Source organism: Mesoplodon bidens (assembly GCF_964165515.1).
Source record: "Mesoplodon bidens genome assembly, chromosome: 15".
Lineage (NCBI taxonomy): Eukaryota > Metazoa > Chordata > Mammalia > Artiodactyla > Ziphiidae > Mesoplodon > Mesoplodon bidens.
The window spans coordinates 54469839-54488943 of record NC_138171.1 but is presented as its reverse complement, the minus strand read 5'-3'; the positions used below and the strand labels follow the sequence as shown (position 1 = coordinate 54488943).

The window sequence follows — 19105 nt, the reverse complement described above, 5'->3', positions numbered from 1 at the left end:
AAAAAAAAAAACAGACACAAAAGGACAAATATTGTATGATTCCTCTTTAATGAAAGGTACCTAGAATAGCCAAAGTCATAGAGACAGAAAGTAGAATAGTGATTACCAGGTGCTGATGGGGAGGGGATGATGAAGAGTTACCATTGAATAGGTATAGACTTTCAGTTTGGGAAGATAAAGTTCTGGAGATGGATAATGGTGATGGTTGCACAGCAGTGTGAACATACTTAATGCCACTGAATTGTAGACTTAAAGGTAGTTAAAATGGGGAAGGTGATGTTGGCATCAGAGTGGCATAGACATTCCTCATTTTTGTCCCTTACCCTAACCAACAACAAAAATTTGGCATCCATCCATGGACAAAGGTGCCATTGAGGGAGCTGTGGGATCCAGCACCATAGGCCAAGGGATGCAGGAGTCGTCTTGCCAACCTGTGCTCAAGTAATAGGCAGACAGACCTTGATCCCAGCTATAGACCCTGCAGTGGCCCATGAACTGGCTCCAGATTCTCTCTGCTGTGGTCTGGGAGTCCCTAGAATCAACCATGGGTGAGAGAGCCTTTGTTGAAGTCCAGCTTTCCAGAGGAAAAGTTCTAGGACATGAAAGGAGCAAACAAATACAAGTCTGGACCAATGGAGAGGGTAAGAGGAACCGCTTGACTTTACCCACATCATTCCTCCCCCAAAGCAGCCCAACTTGGTGCCAAGAGAGATCCCCTCGGCCCACGATTAATCTCCTGCAGGGGAAAGGGAGAGCATATGAGTGAGTGCCCAGCCTTCCCAGTTGTGCAGGATGCAGCCCAAGGGGCTCACCCTCTTGCCCTATCCACAGTACTGAATCCTGAACTACAAGACTGGAGGGCGGGAAGAGGCCGGGAGAGTGGAGACAGGATTCTGAGGGCTTTAAAGGGATGCAAATCCTACTAGCTGCAACGGGACTCCATCGGGAAGCCCGCCCATACGTCGCTGGGAATGTCTTACTTGCGAAGTGGCCCACTATCACCCTCAGTGTCCCAGGTGCCTCACCCACACCACACCACCCCTCTGGGGCCAGGTCCCTGTGTGTGCTCCTGACAGCAGCAGCGAGAACAAATTTTGATGCATAGCTAGTGTACACACACAGAAAGCCAGCTTGAATCTGTGGGCTGGGGACAGACCACAAGCTTGGTGGTGCTAAAGCTTTAGCACCACCTTTGCGAAAACGAAAGAGAAGCGGTCAGAACTTTGCAGCATCCAGAGAAGGCACAGAAGCTTAAGAATTCTGCCACAAGAGGGAGCAAGAAGCATGGAGCATGTGTACTCATATAAGGTCTGAGAAAGCCTCAGAATCTCTAGCCTGGCCAACAGAAGGTATCTCTCTTCAGAAGGCAGTTAGTAAAGACTGGAGAAGATGACTGCTACTTCAAATGTGAAGATAGCAAAGCAAAACTCCAAGGAACATAAAGATCAAGGTAACATCACACCACCAGAGGATCAAAATAATCTTCCAGTATCAAGACCCAAAGACATAGAGATCTTCAATTCACCCAATAAAGAATTCACATAGCTGTTTTAAGGAAACTCAATGAGCTTCAAGGAAACACAGAAGGACAATTCAATGAAATCTGGAAAACAATATACAAATAAAATGAGAGGTTTAACAAAGAGATAGAAATCACAAAAAAGAACCAAACAGAAGCTCTGGAGCTGAAGCACACAATGAATGAAATGAAAAATGCAATAAAGGGACTTCCTTGGTGGTGCAGTTGCTAAGAATCTGCCTGCGGGGGGGCAGGGGGGAATGAATTGGGAGATTGGGCTTGACATATATACACTAACATGTATAAAATAGGTAACTAATAAGAACTGCTGTAAAGCACAGGGAACTCCACTTCGCTGTACAATAGAAACTAACACAACATTGTGAAACAACTATACCCCAATTTTAAAAAAAAAAGAGAATCCACCTGCCAATGCAGGGGACACGGGTTCGATCCCTGGTCCAGGAAGATCCCACATGCCTTGGAGCAACTAAGCCCATGCGCCACAACTACTGAGCCTGTGCTCTAGAGCCCACGAGCCACAACTACTGAGCCCATGTGCCACAACTACTGAAGTCTGCACACCTAGAGCCCATGCTCCACAACAAGAGAAGCTACTGCAGTGAGAAGCCTGACCATCACATCAAAGAGTAGCTCCCGTTCACCACAACTAGAGAAAGCCCGTGCGCAGCAACAAAGATAAACACAGCCAAACATAAAAAATAAATAAATAAATTCATTCGAAAAATGCAATAGAGAGCAACAGCAGATGGATCACACAGAAGGATCTGTGAGATAGAAGAGATGAGTTTAGAGATTATCCAGTTCGAGGAGATCAAAGAGAAAAGAATGAAGAAAGCCTACGTGGTCTATGGGCTACAACAAAAAAAGAGAGAGAGAAACATTTTTCAAATTATTGGAGTTCCAGAAGGAAAAGTGAGGGAGAAGGAGGCAGAAAGCTTATTTGAAGAAATAATGTCTGAGAACTACAATAATTTGTTAATGAATACACAAAATAAAAAGACGAAAATTGTGACATCAAAAAGATAAAAGGGGAAAGTAGAGAGAGTTTTTGTCTGTGATTGAAGTTAAATTGTTATCAGTGTAAAAGAGATGGTTATACCTATAGGATGTTATATGTAAGCCTCATGGTAAACACAAAGCAAAAACCTACAGTAGATTCACAAAAGATAAAGAGAAGGGAATCAAAGCATACCACTATAGAAAATAATCAATTCAAAAAGGAATGCAGCAAGAAAGGGAGAAAGGAAAAAGGGAACTACCAAATGTCCAGAAAACAATTAACAAAATGGCAATAGTAAATCCAGAGCTATCATTAATTATGTTAAATATAAATGGACTAAATTCTCCAATCACAAGACACAGAGTGGATGAATGGATTGAAAAACAGCACAACTACATGCTGCCTACAAGAGGTTCACTTCAGCTTTGAGGACACACAAAGGATCAAACTGAAGGGATGGAAAAAGACACTCCATGCAAGTGGAAACTAAAAGAAAGTAGGGATAGCTACACTTAAATCAGACAAAATAGACTTTAAGCCAAAAATAGTAACAAGAGACAAAGAAGTTCACTATATAATGATAAATGGGTACATAAGAGTAAAAAGTTAAATTCCTCCCTAACAATCCCATTTCCCGTAGTGGATACCTCTAACAACCATTTGCACATTCTTTAAGATTTTTTTTTATTCACAAGATTTCTTTTTACTCATAATGTAAAAGTTTCCTGATTAATCACTTAATACTTTACCCCAAAGTCCAACTTCTAATCCTAATGGAAATGCACCCAGCCTCTGGTACTAGCTACAGATTTGAGGACTTGATAGGATGAACTCAGGAGTGAGGGACCTCAAATCTGAAAGCCACCAAGGCCTTGATAATGCTTTCAGAGGCCTGGTTGTTAGCCCACAAGACACACTCCTTCTTCCCAAGTGCTCTCCAGGGTTCTATATGCCCAATAAACAAGTAAAATAATAAATACGTATTTGACTCCACTATCTGCATCATCCCATGTCCAATCAACTACCAAGTCCTATTATTTCTTCCTTCATTCAAAAGTACTTCATTAAGGGATTATATGCCAAGTTCTATGCTAGGCTGTGGGGATACCAAGATGAATAAGACTTAGTTCCTGCCCTCATGAAGCATGTAGCTTGGAATGCAGGGAAAGACAAGTAATCAAATAAGTAAAATAGATTCAACTTTTAAATCTCGATGGTCGTTCATTGCACTCTTCTAAACTATCAGTTGACCTCTGAGGAATGTTTAAAGCAAGAGTTTTCAATTTTGGTTGCACATTAGATTCACCTAGGAAGATTTTTTAAAAATATGCTGATGCCAGGGCCCTACCCGAGAGCAATTAAATAGAATCTCTGGGGCTGGGGCCCAGGCATAAGCATTTGTTAAAAATTCTCCAAGTGATTCTAATGTGTAGGCAGAGTTAAGACATCCAGCTTACATTTGCAGCAACATGGATGGACCAAGAGATTATCGTACTAAATGAAGTAGGTCAGAAAGAGAAAGACAAATACCATATATCACTTACACATGGAATCTAAAATATGACACAAATGAACTTATCTATGAAACAGAAACAGTCTCACAGACATAGAGAACAATTGTGGTTGTCAAGGGAGGGGGGAGTGGAGGAAGGATGGATTGGGAGTTGGGATTAGCAGATGCAAACTAATATATAGAATGGATAAACAAGAAGACCCTACTGTATAGCACAGGGAACTATATCCAATATCCTGTGATAAACCATAATGGAAAAGAATGTAAAAAAGAATATATATATTCTTATGGAAAAACCTGAACGAACTTTTTGGCCAACCCTATATATATATATCTGAATCACTTTGCTGTACAGCAGAAATTAACATAACATTGTAAATCAGCTATACTGCAATAAAAAAATTGCAGCTTAAAGTATGTCACATCATTTGCCACGGTATATTAACTGTATGTAAAACCAAAGACAGACCAACAGCTCCCAGCTAAAAGGCGTTATCAGTGTAAAAGAAATCTATTATTTCTGAAATTTAAACCCAGTTAGTATCATGTTGGCTACTGGACAGTTAACAAGTAATTGCTCATGTTTCCTCTGGTTAATGAATTCCTTCTTAGCCAATAAATGAATAATTAAGTTCATTAAGTTATTGACTTAAGAAAAAATACTAATCTGAGGTGTGAAAACATCTTCCTCTGAGAAACTATATTCTTATAATGACCCAATCAAGACCCTACCTCGTATCAAAGAGCAGCCACACTTGCTGGTTGTGCTGAAAGCCTTTGATCTGTGTTCCTGTATAAGAACTACTTTTTACTATCAGGTAAGTAAAGCAAACATTTCTTTCATAAAAAGAGTAACTTTTTAAAAATTATTTACTCAGAAATATCCTGTGGTTTGGGAATTCCCTGGTGGTCCAGTGGTTAGGACTTGGCGCTTTCACTGTTGGGGCCGGTTTGATACCTGTGGGGGAACTAAGGTCCCACAAGCCCTGAGGTGCAGCCAAAAAAAAAAAAAAAAAGGTTAAAGACAATTACTGGCTCATGAAAGATTGTAAAAAAAGACAATCTCCACTGAAAATGAGATATACTAAGAAGTATATTTTAATAGTATTATTGATGTTTGCTTCCATTAAGACCAGGAATGTAAAATTGTAATAAATTCTGGTTTTGGTATAAATACTTAAAAAATACTGTTGTGAAGTTGTTTTCTTTTTAAATAGAATGGTAATAACTGAACATGACTTTTTAATAATAATATTTATTTGGTTGCATTGGGTCTTAGCTGCAGTATGCAGTCTCCTCAATTGTGGCATGCAGACCCTTAGTTGCGGCATGCACGTGGGATCTAGTTCCCTGACCAGGGAGTGAACCTATGCCCCTTGCACTGGGAGCCCGGAGTCTTAACCACCGCACCACCAGAGAAGTCCCAATGTTGTGAGTTTTGTGGGGGGTTTTAAAGTAATTTTTATTTTGTTTTTTTATTTATTTATGTCTGTGTTGGGTCTTCCTTGTTGCCTGCAGGCTTTCTCTCTAGTTGCAGCGAGCAGGGACTACTCTTCCTTGCGGTGCGCAGGCTTCTCATTGGGGTGGCGTCTCTTGCTGCAGAGCACAGGCTCTAGGCGCCAGGGCTTCAGTAGTTGTGGCTCACAGGCTCCAGAGCGCAGGCTCAGTAGCTGTGGCGCAGGGGTTTAGTTGCTTCGCAGCATGTGAGATCTTCCTGGCCCAGGGCTTGAACCCGTGTCCCCTGCATTGGAAGGCAGATTCCTAACCACTGCGTCACCAGGGAAGTCCCCCAATGTTATGAGTTTTAATACACCAATTTTTCAAAATTTTTTCAACTACTTTAACACTGTAAGGAAAATAGAATTCCCTGTTGGTCCAGTGGTTACGATTCCGTGCTTCCACTGCAGGGGGCACGGATTCGATCCCGCATGCCACAGGGAGCATCAAAAAAACTTTGTAAGGAAAACTAAAATGGAAGAAACTGAAGACATGGGGAGGGGGAGGGGAATTCACCTCTAGGCCAGCTATTAACTAGTAGAAGTATGTAATAGTTCAGTCACTAGGAGGCAAACAGATAAGATCAGAATTAAGATATCTATCAACAGGCCCTAATCTAGCCAATTCTTCACCAAAACAAAGGAAAGCCTTTAACTCTGAAGGTGGCAATACCTGAGACCAAGCTGTACTCCTAGCTGAGAAGGGGAAATTCCTAGAAGAGGGTCCTTGCCTTTTGCTCTCCTTCAGGATGTCGCCCTCGTTCTGGAAGGCGGGGGCGAGGGGAAAGGAATGTAGATAAGTTCCCCCCCCCCCCCACGGCGGGGACAACAGACGACGGTCAGGAGAGGTAAACTCTACGCGTGTCGCACAGGGAGGGAGCACTGCGCATGCGGAGAAGGCGGCGTCGCGGGCGACGGGGCGTACCGCGCATGCGCCAGGATCTGGGGACGCGCCCCCTTTTTTTTTTTTCCTCCGGACAGGTGAGCGGCGGCCTCTCTTTCCCGCCCTCTCGCCCCGCCTCCTACTTGGCTCGCCCCCAAGGCGTTGCCATGGGGACACAGCGGCCACAGCTGGCCTGTGGCGGTGCCGCCTGCCTGGTCGCTTTTGCGGACCTGGTGGCGGCGACAGTGGGAGCTCATGGAGCTTTCGATTAACGACGTCGACAGGACCAAGAAGCGGTCGGGTCTGGGCCGTTGCAAGCATTTCTTTTGGTTGGGCGTCGCCTTCGACACGGTGGGCGCGACCGTGATGTTCACCGGGGTCTTCGCCGATCTGCTCTTCTACGACCTGTTGCTTTACCTGGGTTCCATCATCATCTTCCTCAGCCTCCTCTGGTGGGTTTTCTGGTACAGCGGTAACATCGAACTGTCTTCTGAAGAGCCCTTGAGCAGGCCCTCCCACCTGCCTTCCGCCACCACGCTGGAAGTCCTGAGCCAGACCATCAGCAACCGTTTCTCTTTCAACATGGGCAGCGTTTCCAAAACCTTTATGCGGATGCGGCTGGGGCGGCGGCACCGCAAGAGGTTGCTGCAAGGGAGTGCTCTGGATATGACCGTCACGGGCCAGGTCGAAAACCAGCTAGACGAGGACAAAGACGGGATGGAAGGTGCCAAGGAGAGCGGCGACGCTCAGGACTTTGGCAGCGAGGATCTCCCCAAACCTGAAGCTGTCAAAAGTTTAAAGGGAGTTTGCTCCTTGGGCCCCAATGCGGGTCCCCTAGGCACCGAGGCTAGTCTCCCAACGTTTGTTAAAGGACCATGGACCCATCTGGTGCAACCAGTCACTCCATCTCCTCTGGACCAGCCTCTCACTCCAGCCATCCTGGCTTTTAAGAGCCTGCCCATAGTCCCCGTGGCCTCTGCTAGCCAGCCTCTGCCTATTCTGAACTCTAAGAGCCAGCCTGTAGTTTCCTTGGCCTCTACGAGCCAGCCCCCTGCAGTCACTCTTGCCTCTCTGAGCCAGCCTGCTGCCCCCTTGGCCTCTACTAGCCAGCCCCTGCCTATTCTGACTTCTAACAGCCAGCCTGTAGCTTCCTTGGCTTCTACTACTCAGCTTCCGGTCCTCTTTGCCTCTAAGAGCCTGCCTCCTGTCCCTTTGTCCTCTACAAGTCAGCCTCTGACCATCCTTACCTCTCAGAGCCACCTCCTGGTGCCTGTGGCTTCACAGAGCCAGTTCCAGAATCTTGCTCAGGCCTGTCAAACCCAGCCACCACCTCCTCAGGCTTCCCAATCCCAGGGTCTGGCCACCCAGGTCTCTCTGCTCCAGCTTCTGCCCACCCAGTCTTTTCAGACCCAACCTGTGGACCCTCAGGTGGCCCAGGCTGTCCAGGACTTTCAGGCCATGTATCACACCCAACAGACCTCCCAGAGCAGCTCTTTAGTCCAGAGGATTGGACCAAGCCAGTCTCCATCTGCCCAGGAGTTTTACAGAGAGCCAGTTGCTTTCGAGACCCCGCCACCAGCAGGCCAGGAGCTAAGTCAGAACCCCCCTGACACTGCATCCCTGCTCCCTGAGTCCCCAGCTCCAGCTGCTCAAGCCCAGCAGTCAGTGCCCCCCTGCAGGGCACCCACCCCGGTCCCGGTCCCGGAGAGGAGGAGTCGCTCTCTCTAGCACAGAACCAGACCCCAGCCCTCCGAGTGGCCCTAAGGCCTTCACCAAGTAAGTGACTTTGGAGGAATACCTGCAGTATTCCTTAACTGTTGCTGGGTCCATGTTCTGGTGGTTTCCTCAACCCCCGCTCTTAAAAAACATTAAGTTACTGGAGGTGAAGTGGCCTCTTCCTTCAGGGATTAGATCATTTGAACTTTGATAGATTTTTGAACCTAGTGCTCTGAGTGGATGAGTTGCTGTTAAGGTTTTGTGGCTCTCCCAGCCTGATACTTTATTTCGACTTGGTGGGGGGAGGGTGTTAATTACCTTCCTTCAGGGCCTCTAAGGTGGGGGGACTCTGCAGTGTTTCTGAAACAAGATGATTTTAGGTGGTCCAGGGACACAGCACAAATAGCAGTGAGCCTTCCAGTGAGAAAGTTATTCCCTTTTCAATTCTTTTTTCAATCTTTCTGATTATATCAAGGAGAATGCCCTTAGTTTGGGGTTAGTGATCTCTAACACCTCTGTAACGCTTTGGTAGGCAACCCAGCTAGGATTTAATACCATTTGTGTTAACAAAGTTATTTCAGTGGATAACTTCTATTCATGCCCAGTAATACTGGTTTCTCTATTTATTGATACAATAGTGATGGTTCCTTTTTGAAATCCACTTATTTAAGTAAAAAATACTTTACATGAGTCAACGTAAAGGTAAAAATTAATTGTAGAGTGAAACTTGGAAAGATTCTGAGATTTGGAAAACATTTGGTTATTTGTTCTAAATCGTATGCGCTTTCTATTAACTCCCAAAACCCTTTATTCTGACCTATTGGATGAATTTTGTGGTTAAGGTTATTGCGGAGGAAGTTCACTTAACTCCCAAACCCTTGTCAATTGGAATGGTAGAAAAGATCATGTGAAGGTCAAAATTGGTGACCCTGCTTCTCAGGGGGTTAAGTGCTGAGTGTCAATCCTGGTCTTCCTCTCTAATCCTGTTGATAAGTTACTTGGGGGCAGGGAGGAAGAGTATGGGGGCTAGAGCAATACTTTGAAATTATGTTAATGCTCCTTGTTTAAATGCTACCAACATATTCAAGAAGGTGTTCATCCTTATTTCATATCGGTTGGTTTCATTTCCAGCGTGAGATATAACTGAATATTAGGTGGAAGTCAAACTCTTAATTTCCTTATGATTTTCTCCAATTCTCATTTAAGAGAATGTGTAACACTCTCTAGGTATATAAACACATATATATTCTATAGATAATCATAAGGGCAAAGCATTTTAGCTCTTTTGATTTTGTACAATTTGGACACGTGGATTCTAAAATGAAGTACATTCAGTGATTTATGTTTATCTCTTTAAAAATTTTTTTAAGAGCAAAACACTGACAAACCATAATTCCAGAAATTAAGGATTTAGTATTATTGAAAAAGATCATTTTTCCCATTAATTCTTTCAAGTAATTCATATGATCGAAATAATTCTCCATGTAATTCTTGAAGGAGCACTTACTAAGTGCGAGGAATAATGGTAAATGCATATAAACATGAAAGGATGCAGACCTTGCCATCAGAAAGCTTAGAGACCCTGTTCTCTAAAGAGGAGAAACTTTTAGACAAGGAAGGAGAAGGGATAGGCTGGTGTCTACCTGCTAATTTTTAGTGGAATAATTATTTTTGACAGGAAGAGCCATGCGATGCCTTTCAAATAATTAATTCACTGACCCGGCATTTACTGAATTTCTAGCAAGTGCCAGGCATTCCATTAGGCATTGCGGATTCAGAGAGAAGGTGCCCCTGCTCTCCAAGTGCTCACTGTTGATCAAGGCAGACAGATCTAGGAATCACTAACACAGTGAGCTGTAACACGAGTCTACTCACAGTCTTCCAGAATACAGGGTGAGGAATTTTTGAATTGGATCCTAAAGTAGGTGTCTATTGGTTGAGGAAGATGAGAAGAACATTCCATGCATGGGGGAAAATCATCAACAGAAAGACTCAGAGGTTTAACAGTCAGTCCATGGCTTGCTGGCAACACATTTGGGAAAGGATAATCCAATGCTGGAGTCAAGAGTGCTTGGGGGGCTTCCCTGGTGGCGCAGTGGTTGAGAATCTGCCTGCCAATGCAGGGGACACGGGTTCGAGCCCTGGTCTGGGAAGATCCCACATGCCGCAGAGCAACTAAGCCCATGAGCCACAACTACTGAGCCTGTGCTCTAGAGCCCGTGAGCCACAACTACTGAGCCCGCATGCCACAACTACTGAAGCCTGCATGCCACAACTACTGAAGCCCACACGCCTAGAGCCTGTGCTCCACAAGAGAAGCCACCACAATGAGAAGCCTGCACACCACAACAAAGAGTAGCCCCTGCTCACCGCAAGTAGAGAAAGCCCGCCTGAAGCAACAAAGACCCAGCACAGCCATAAATAAATAAATAAATAAATTAATTAAAAAATAAAGTGTAGGCTCCATGGGTATTCATCCTGGAAAACACCGTCAGGTGTTTATTTACTTGTACATAAAATTTTTTTTGCTACAAAGATTGTTGCCAGCCCCTTTCCCGATTCTTGGATGGCACTACCATAGAAATGATAGTTTCCACAAGACCCTTAGGCAAGCAGAGGTTTTTATTCAAAGAGGTAGCGTGTGCACAAGGGAGAGGGTGGAAAACTACAACAACAACAAGAAAACAAAGCAAAACAAAACTTCCAGCTCCCAGAGTAGAAGGGGCGAGTTGCTTTTATAACAAAAGGGAGGGTTTGTCTCATGGATCACTGATAATTTCCAGAAATCGTCAAACTTCTTTGATCATCAGCAGGTGGCTCCATGATGGCTATAAGGAATAGGGAGTTGTTTCTGTGAGAGGGAAGAAATGCATGAGAATTTTCTGCAAAAATGCACAGGAACAGATAAGGTTAGCCTCTGGGACTCAGACCCCTGGGGCCTTTGTTCTTTAGCTTGCAAGGCCTGTTTTGCCCAAGGCCGTTACCCTGGTCCTTTTCCGAAATGGCTGTGCTCTTGTCTTCCTGTCTCAAGATGACTGTCAGGTAGAATGACACCATTTTGATGCATTTCTCTGTACTGATGGTAGGATAAGTACCTATCTAAAATGGAGGTTGACAAATTTTTTTCTATAATGGCCCAGATGGTAAATATTTTAGGCTCTGTGGGCCAAAAGGCAAAATCCAGACTATTACATGGCTGCTTATATAACAAAAGAGTAACTACTCCCGCCCCACCCCACCCCCTTTTGCTGGGGGGGTGGGCTGTATAGCGGCTGTGACCCCAGTTGCACTGCTGGAGTCATCCACCTGACCAAGAGCAACTGGCCCGAGGCAGAGGGAGACCAGCCTGGCTGGCCAGGTTTGCAGCCAACACAGTGTATTTCACTCTGCCCCAGTGACATCCAGGCCCGAGGCCGTCATTCTCTCCTCTCAGAGAACCTGGCCGTCTCATCTTTGTCTGCTGGCCTGAGGAGAGCTGATTTGCCCAGTCCCCGACTCCCAGGTTGAGATTCCACCGTTGGATGCCTGCCATCTGCCGTAATGTTCAGGCCCTGAGGAGACAAGCAGGCACAGGGAGCCCTGGGGAGAGCAGGAGCAGAAACCGATCCCCAGGGTTTGGTCTTGGAGGCTCCCAGCTGCAGACCACAGCAATGTAAAAGCGCAGAGTGGGGAGAGGTGCTGCTGGCATCTAGTGGGTGGAGGCCAGAGGGGCTGCCAAACACCCTATAGTGCTCAGGCCAGCCCCTCACAGCACAGAATTATCCCGCCCCAAACATCGTCAGTGTGAGGTTGAGAAACCCTGATCTAGAATAATAAAAATTTGCGCTATAGTTCATTAGGCACTTAAAAAAAAAACACCTTATTTTGATCCTCAGATGACGCATTACCTCTTAAATAGAAATGGTATCTTCTCCACTAGACCATGAGGATCTCATTCACCTTTGTTTTGTTCATCTTTGTGTTCCCATTTTGTATAATTCTGAATCAACACACACATATGGGGCATTTATTAATAATAATAGTTAACATTTCTTGGGTGTTCATAGTACACTACCCACCGTGCTAAGTAACTTACAGGCTTTATCTCATTCGTCACAACCATCAGAGATAAGGCACCATTATTATCTCCACTTCAAGGAAGGGAGATTTGATATTGGAAGGTTATGTAATTCTTTTCAATGTCACATAAATGGAGGAGCTGGAATTGATGTGTAATTGATGTATAATTTGTTATAAGGTGTATATTACAAGCTTTCCTTCCAAGCAATAGTTATTAAAGAGCCTTTTTCTTAAGCCTATTAGTCATAACTTGGGCTGTAATACCCCAGATCAATCTAGGGTTATTTCTCTATTGAAAGCTTTATTTCCAGAGAGAGAATGCAAATCAACAACTCTTTCATTTTTTGTTTCCTCTCTATGTTTATAAGTCTCATCTCAAATAAAATTGCTTTTTTCTTTCCAGAACTCACCAGTGTTCCTACAGATTTAAGTGCCAAGTTTATAAAAGCACAAATACTTACCTTAATCTCGATTTGGAAACCTCCATCTGGAGCCCTGGCCTGTCTCAGCACTGCAGACTTGACCAGCTGCCTCCACCAAGTCTGTGCTGCAGAGTGGGGAGAATTTTCCAGCCCCAGACAGTAAAGATGTTTATTGCCAGAATTTGAAGCCATAATAAACTATGCTGTTCCAAATGAACTTCATTTTAAAAGAAGTTGGTTTTTAAAATAGACTTCTCTTGTGAAAGTATTCCAGCATTCTAAGCGGAAAATCATGTCTCACATACTCTGGGTGAATGTGTCAGTACAAATCCCACAGAAATGGACATTGAAAATTGCAGCTCCTTGTATTTAAGGATGCTTTATGACCTCGTTAAGCTATCAGAAAGGTTAATACAATCAGGGTATTATAACATGTTACAGTTTATTTATATGTTCATTTGATTTAAGCAATATGAGTTCCCCTTTTTCCCAAGGATTTAAAACCTGCTGATTTGATTGCATATTTTAATGGTAATCAAATAAAATTCATTTGGGACTGCTCTCCTCTTATGTTCTTTCTTTGTATCAGTGAATTTTTTATGCAAGAATGGTCTAATATAGGGATAGTTTGCTTTTAAAATTTCCAATTATAGGCAAAAGTACATTTTTAGGTGGTACGGTACTTTGGATCAAAACTTCCAAAAATTTAGTTGCTTTTATATTTCTTCCCCTTTTCTGCCCTATGCTTCAGTATTTCTATGTTTATAATTTTTAAAAATTAACTCAAGTTGGTAGACTTTATGCATTGCAGATACTCGGAAAAAAGAATAAGGGAAGGACATTATGCTAAGTAAAATAAGCCAGTTTCACCAAGATATATACTGTATGAGTCCACCTATATGAGACTTCTCATATCAGAGAACCAAATTCGAAGAGACAGAAAGTAGAATGGTGGTTGCCAGAAGCTGGGGAGAGTGGGGAACCTGGAGTTGTTTAATGGGTACAGAGTTTCAGATGAAAAGAGTTCTGGAGGTTGGCTGTACAACAATGTCAATGTACTTAACACTACTGAACTGTACAATTAAAAATGGTTAAGGTGGTAAATTTTATGTGTAGTTTACCACAATTTTTTAAAAAGAATAATTGGATTAAACCAGCAATTTATAAACCATATGACATTTATCAATTTATTTTTAAGTAATAATATATGCAACAGCTGAGCTCCTGTATATAAAATGAACCAGGTAAGCACAGTTGTTTTAATAACACAAGAACTATAGTTAGGAACTCAGAGAAAAATCAACTTTAAAGTAGTACAGAACAAGCGACCAGGTAAGTGCAAAGGACATTGTTGGGGGGTGTGCCCACACGCACGTTTCAGGAACCTACAGAAGAGCCTTTTATCTTGCAGTGGCTAACCAATATTCGTATGGTTGGATTTTATCTTGGATAAATAGAGGTGGTTCTCAAGAACTGTGATTAGTGAACCTCAGGTGCTACCACAATGCCAGGAAGCAGATAGTCACCTTGAAAGAAAGATAGAAACAACTATAATCATCTTAGTAAATATAGATGTTTATGTATTTTAAAAACAAGGTCCCCAAATGACCGGCTGCCTACAGCAGAGCTGCCCACTAGCCTGGACTCCACACAGGCCTCGACGTGAAGGAAAAATAAATCTCATTATTCTTAAAAAATAAATACATAAATCAATAAATCAATATAAAATAAAAACACTGTCTGGTTTATTTTTCACCCATTTCAAAAGAAATGTTTCTATACTACCCAACCATAAAAAAGAATGAAATTTTGCAACAACATGGATGGACTTGGAGGGTATTGTGCTAAGTGAAATAAGTCAGACAAAGACAAATACTGTATGATATCCCTTATATGTGGAATCTAAAACATGTAACAAACTAGTGAATATAACAAAAAAGAAACAGACCCACAGATACAGAAAACATATTAGTGGTTACCAGAGGGGAGAAGGAAGGGGGGAGGAGCAAGATGGGAGTAGGGGATTAAGAGGTACAAACTATTATGTATAAAATAAGCTACAGGGGACTTTCCTGGTGGCACAGCAGATGGGACTCCACGCTCCCAGTGCAGGGGGTCTGGGTTTGATCCCTGGTCAGGGAACTAGATCCCACATGCATAGCGCAACTAAGAGTTCGCATGCCACAACTAAGGAGCCCTGGAGCCGCAACTAAGGAGCCTGCCTGCTGCAACTAAGACCTGGTGCAACCAGATAAATAAATAAATGTTTAATAAAATAAATAAGCTACAAGGAAATATTACACAACACAGGGAATATAGCCAATATTTTATAACAACTTTAAATGAATTACAACCTTTAAAAATTGTGAATCACTATATTGTACACCTGTAACTTATATAGTATTGTACATCAACTATACTTCAATTAAAAATGTGATATAAAAAATATATAGGATGGGCCTCCCTGGTGGCGCAGTGGTTGAGAGTCCGCCTGCCGATGCAGGGGATACGGGTTCGTGCCCCGGTCCGGGAGGATCCCATATGCCGCGGAGCGGCTGGGCCCGTGGGCCATGGCCGCTGGGCCTGCGCGTCCGGAGCCTGTGCTCCGCAGCGGGAGAGGCCACAACAGTGAGAGGCCCGCATACCGCAAAAAAAAAAAAAATATATATATATATATATATATATATATAGGATGAGCAGATTTTTAAAGTTTAAATCTTTGGGTAATATATTTCCATATTACAAAATCCAAAAAGGATAAAATAGCACATAGTAAACTCTCTCTATAATCCTCAGCACAGTGCTACTGATAGACATTAAAAATGTTATTAGGACTTCCCTGATGGTGCAGTGGTTAAGAATCCACCTGTGAATGCAGGGGACATAGGTCGAGCCCTGGTCTGGGAAGATCCCACATGCCACGGAGCAACGAAGCCCGTGTGCCACAACTACTGAGCCTGCGCTCTAGAGCCCATGAACCACAACTACTGAGCCCATGTGCCACAACTACTGAAGCCCATGTGCCTAGAGCCCGTGCTCCGCAATGAGAAGCCACTGCAGTGAGAAGTCCGCTCACTGCAACAAAGAGTAGCCCCCACTAGCCGCAATTAGAGAAAGCCCACGTGCAGCAATGAAGACCCAACACAGCCAAAAAGTAATAAATAAATAAATTTATATTTTTTTAAAAATGTTATTAGTTTCTTGTAAATCCTTTCATTCAAATACATATATATAATACATTCATTATATAACATTCATTTATATATATAACATGCTTATTCTGTACATTCTAGTGTTTTTTTTCAAATTTTTTAATCTCAAGCTTGGTTCCCTTAAATCTGTCCTTTTTTTTTTTTTCTGAGAGCAGTTTCTTTTCTTTCTTTCTTTCTTTCTTTCTTTCTTTCTTTCTTTCTTTCTTTCTTTCTTTCTCTCTTTCCTTCCTTCCTTCCCTCCTTGCTTCCTTCCTTCCTTCCTACCTTCCTTTTGGCTAGGCCATGAGGCATGTGGGATTTTAGTTCCCGAACCAGGGATCAAACCCGCTTCCCCTGCAGTGGAAGCAGAGTCTTTTTTTTTTTTAATGTAATACTGTTTATTTAACTTCAAAAACATTTCAGCATTCTAAACATACAAAAATAAAAATAACAGAACATTGCAGATTGTGTTTAGCATAGAAGGTTCTTGAACTTTCATCAATGCAGTGGCTCCTGGCTTTGCTGACAATGAAGAGTTCTATGGTTTGTTTAAAAAACAAACAGTTTAAAACTACTGCACTTCAACTAAAAATGATCCAAAACACTTCTCATGCCACCTGACTCACCCACCCTTTCCACAGCTAAGAATGGCAGCGGGATGCTATGTCTCTATATACAGAAACAAGACAATCTGAAGCTAAATGCATGCCCACTGCAGTGTCCAGAGGTCCAGCCCCACAGTGCATGCCCTGAGCTATGGCCCCTCCGGAAGGCATCACCCCTACAGCCGCCATGCCAAGCAAGGAGCATCAAGAGTGTGTCTCGGTTGCTTTGTTCTTTTTACAAACTATAGATATGTACAGTTGAGAACTCGGGATTCCTAGCCAATAACCATAGAGTTAACACACCACCTCACAAATTAAAAAAAAAAAAAAGAAAATGCCAGAAACATCTTTAAATGCCTTGTCACACCAACAGCAAAGTGCACAGAGTGAGGAGAACAGGAGAGCCTTTTCATTTTTTAAAATGTTTGGAAACATGTACAACTTTGATACAGTTTCCGGGTGCTCCAGACACCCATGGCCACTTCATGTAAACCACTGACAATTGCTAGAGCACTCTGAGAGACTACGATATGATCATGATCCAACTGGGTAATTCAACGTAATGAGGGCAACAGATACGTCTTGGGCGAGAGGTGTGTCAATCACGGCGCTCCCTACTCTAAGGTATTCACAGGGAGACAGATCAACAGTTTTTTTTATTCATCCTCCTCTTCCTCCTCCTCCTCTTCTTCATCCTCATCTTCTTCATCTTCCTCTTCCACCTTTTTCCGGACAACTTTAGAAGGACCCTTGGCGCCATCAAACTTCCCTTTAGACTTATAGTCTGCGACATCCTTCTCGTATTTCTCCTTCAGCTTCGCTGCCTTGTTGATGTATGGCTGCTTCTCGCTGTCACTTAAGTTATTCCACATCTCGCCCAGCTTCTTTGCCACATCTCCAATAGAGATGCCAGGGTTTGTAGATTTGATCTTGGGGCGGAATTCGGAACAGAACAGGAAAAATCCAGACAGTGGCCTCTTGGGGCATTCGGGTCCTTCTTCTTGCCTCCCTTAGCTGGTCCGTAATCCTTCATTTCCTGATCATAGCGCACTTTATCTGCCTTTGCCATTTCATCAAATTTAGACTTCTCTTTCCCAGACATTGTCTTCCACCTCTCAGAGTACTTCTTGGAAAATTCTGCAAAATTGACAGGGACCTCGGGGTTTTTCTTCTTATGGTCCTCTCTGCACGTCTGCACAAAGAAGGCATAAGCAGACATCTTGCCCTTTGGTTTCTTGGGATCACCTTTAGCCATCTTGACTGTATTGTTCGCTAGCCTGGGCAGCTGCAGGGCAGGACGCGCGGCTCAGCGCTCCACAGCCTCGCGCTAGCTGCCTCCACGAGAGCCGCCTCGAAGCACAGAGTCTTAAGCACTGGATGGTCAGGGAAGTTCCTCTAGTTTTTCTTCTTATACTGTTCAATACCTTGCTTTTTTCACTCAATATATATTTGGGAGAGCTTTCCATTTTGGGCGTTAAAGAGCTTTCAAATTCTTTTTTTGAACACAGAATACTCCATTGAGTGGATGTATCATAATCAATTTTTTTTTTCGGTGCCGCACGGCTCATGGGCTCTCAGTTCGCCGACCAGGGATCGAGCCAAGGCCCATGGCAGTGAAAGCACCGAGTCCTAACCACTGGACTGCCAGGGAAGTCCCTATCATAATCAATTTAACTTGTTTCTTTTTTTTTTTAATTCAGTGTTTTCTCTTATTTATCTATTTATGGCCACACCCCAGGGCATGAGGAACTTCCCCAACCAGGGACTGAACTCGTGCCCCCTGCATTGGAGGAGCAATCTTTTTTTTTTTTTTTTACTTTTACTTTTTTTGTGTGTGGGGGGATAAATATTTATTTGTTTTTGGCTGCATTGGGTCTTAGTTGCAGTGCACTGGCTTCTCTCTACTTGTGGCTCTCAGGCTCGTTAGTTGTGGTGCGTGGGCTTAGTAGTTGAGGTGTGCAGGCTTAGTTGCCCCGCAACATGTGGGATCTTAGTTCCCTGACCAGGGATTGAACCCATGTCCCCTGCATTGGAAGGTGGATTCTTAACCACTGGACCACCAGGGAAGCCCTGACTTGTTTCCTATTGATGGACATTTTGGTTGTTTCTATTATAATAAATGTTTTTAAGCAATAGTAAATTTGGACCTAATAAATAGATACGGACCAATCGGCTGCTAATGATTGACCACTGACTTTAAGAATCCCAAAGCCCATCTAGTCTAGTTCCCCCACCCCAAACAAATAAAAATCATAAGTGCCTTGCCTAAGATCTTATAGCTAGTTAGTGGCAGAGGCTAGACTAAAATCTGATAGCCCTGAGTATGAGTCCTCTTTTCAGCAAATCAGTATAATTATCATTTCATTGCATTGTAAATAGTTTCCTTAAAAAATATATCATCTTAGAGATTTGAATTTGAGCTGAGAAAGGATAATGTAGCATTTTACTTTCCCCTCACCCCCAGAACATTTTAATCTTTTTTTTTTTTTTTTTTTTTTGCGGTACACGGGCCTCTCACTGTTGTGGCCTTTCCCGTTACGAGTACAGGCTCCAGATACACAGGCCATGGCTCACGGACCCAGCTGCTCTGCGGCATGTGGGATCTTCCCAGACTGGGGCACAAACCCATGTCCCCTGCATCGGCAGGCAGACTCTCAACCACTGCGCCACCAGGGAA

General features: G+C 43.3%; 1 pseudogene across 1 annotated transcript; it reads right to left on the bottom strand.

The window, feature by feature from the left end:
• Positions 1-17032: 17032 nt before the first annotated feature.
• On the bottom strand, positions 17033-17708 carry LOC308629177 (high mobility group protein B3-like; annotated as a pseudogene). The gene has a single exon. The product of its transcript is annotated as a high mobility group protein B3-like (transcript).
• Positions 17709-19105: the final 1397 nt, after the last annotated feature.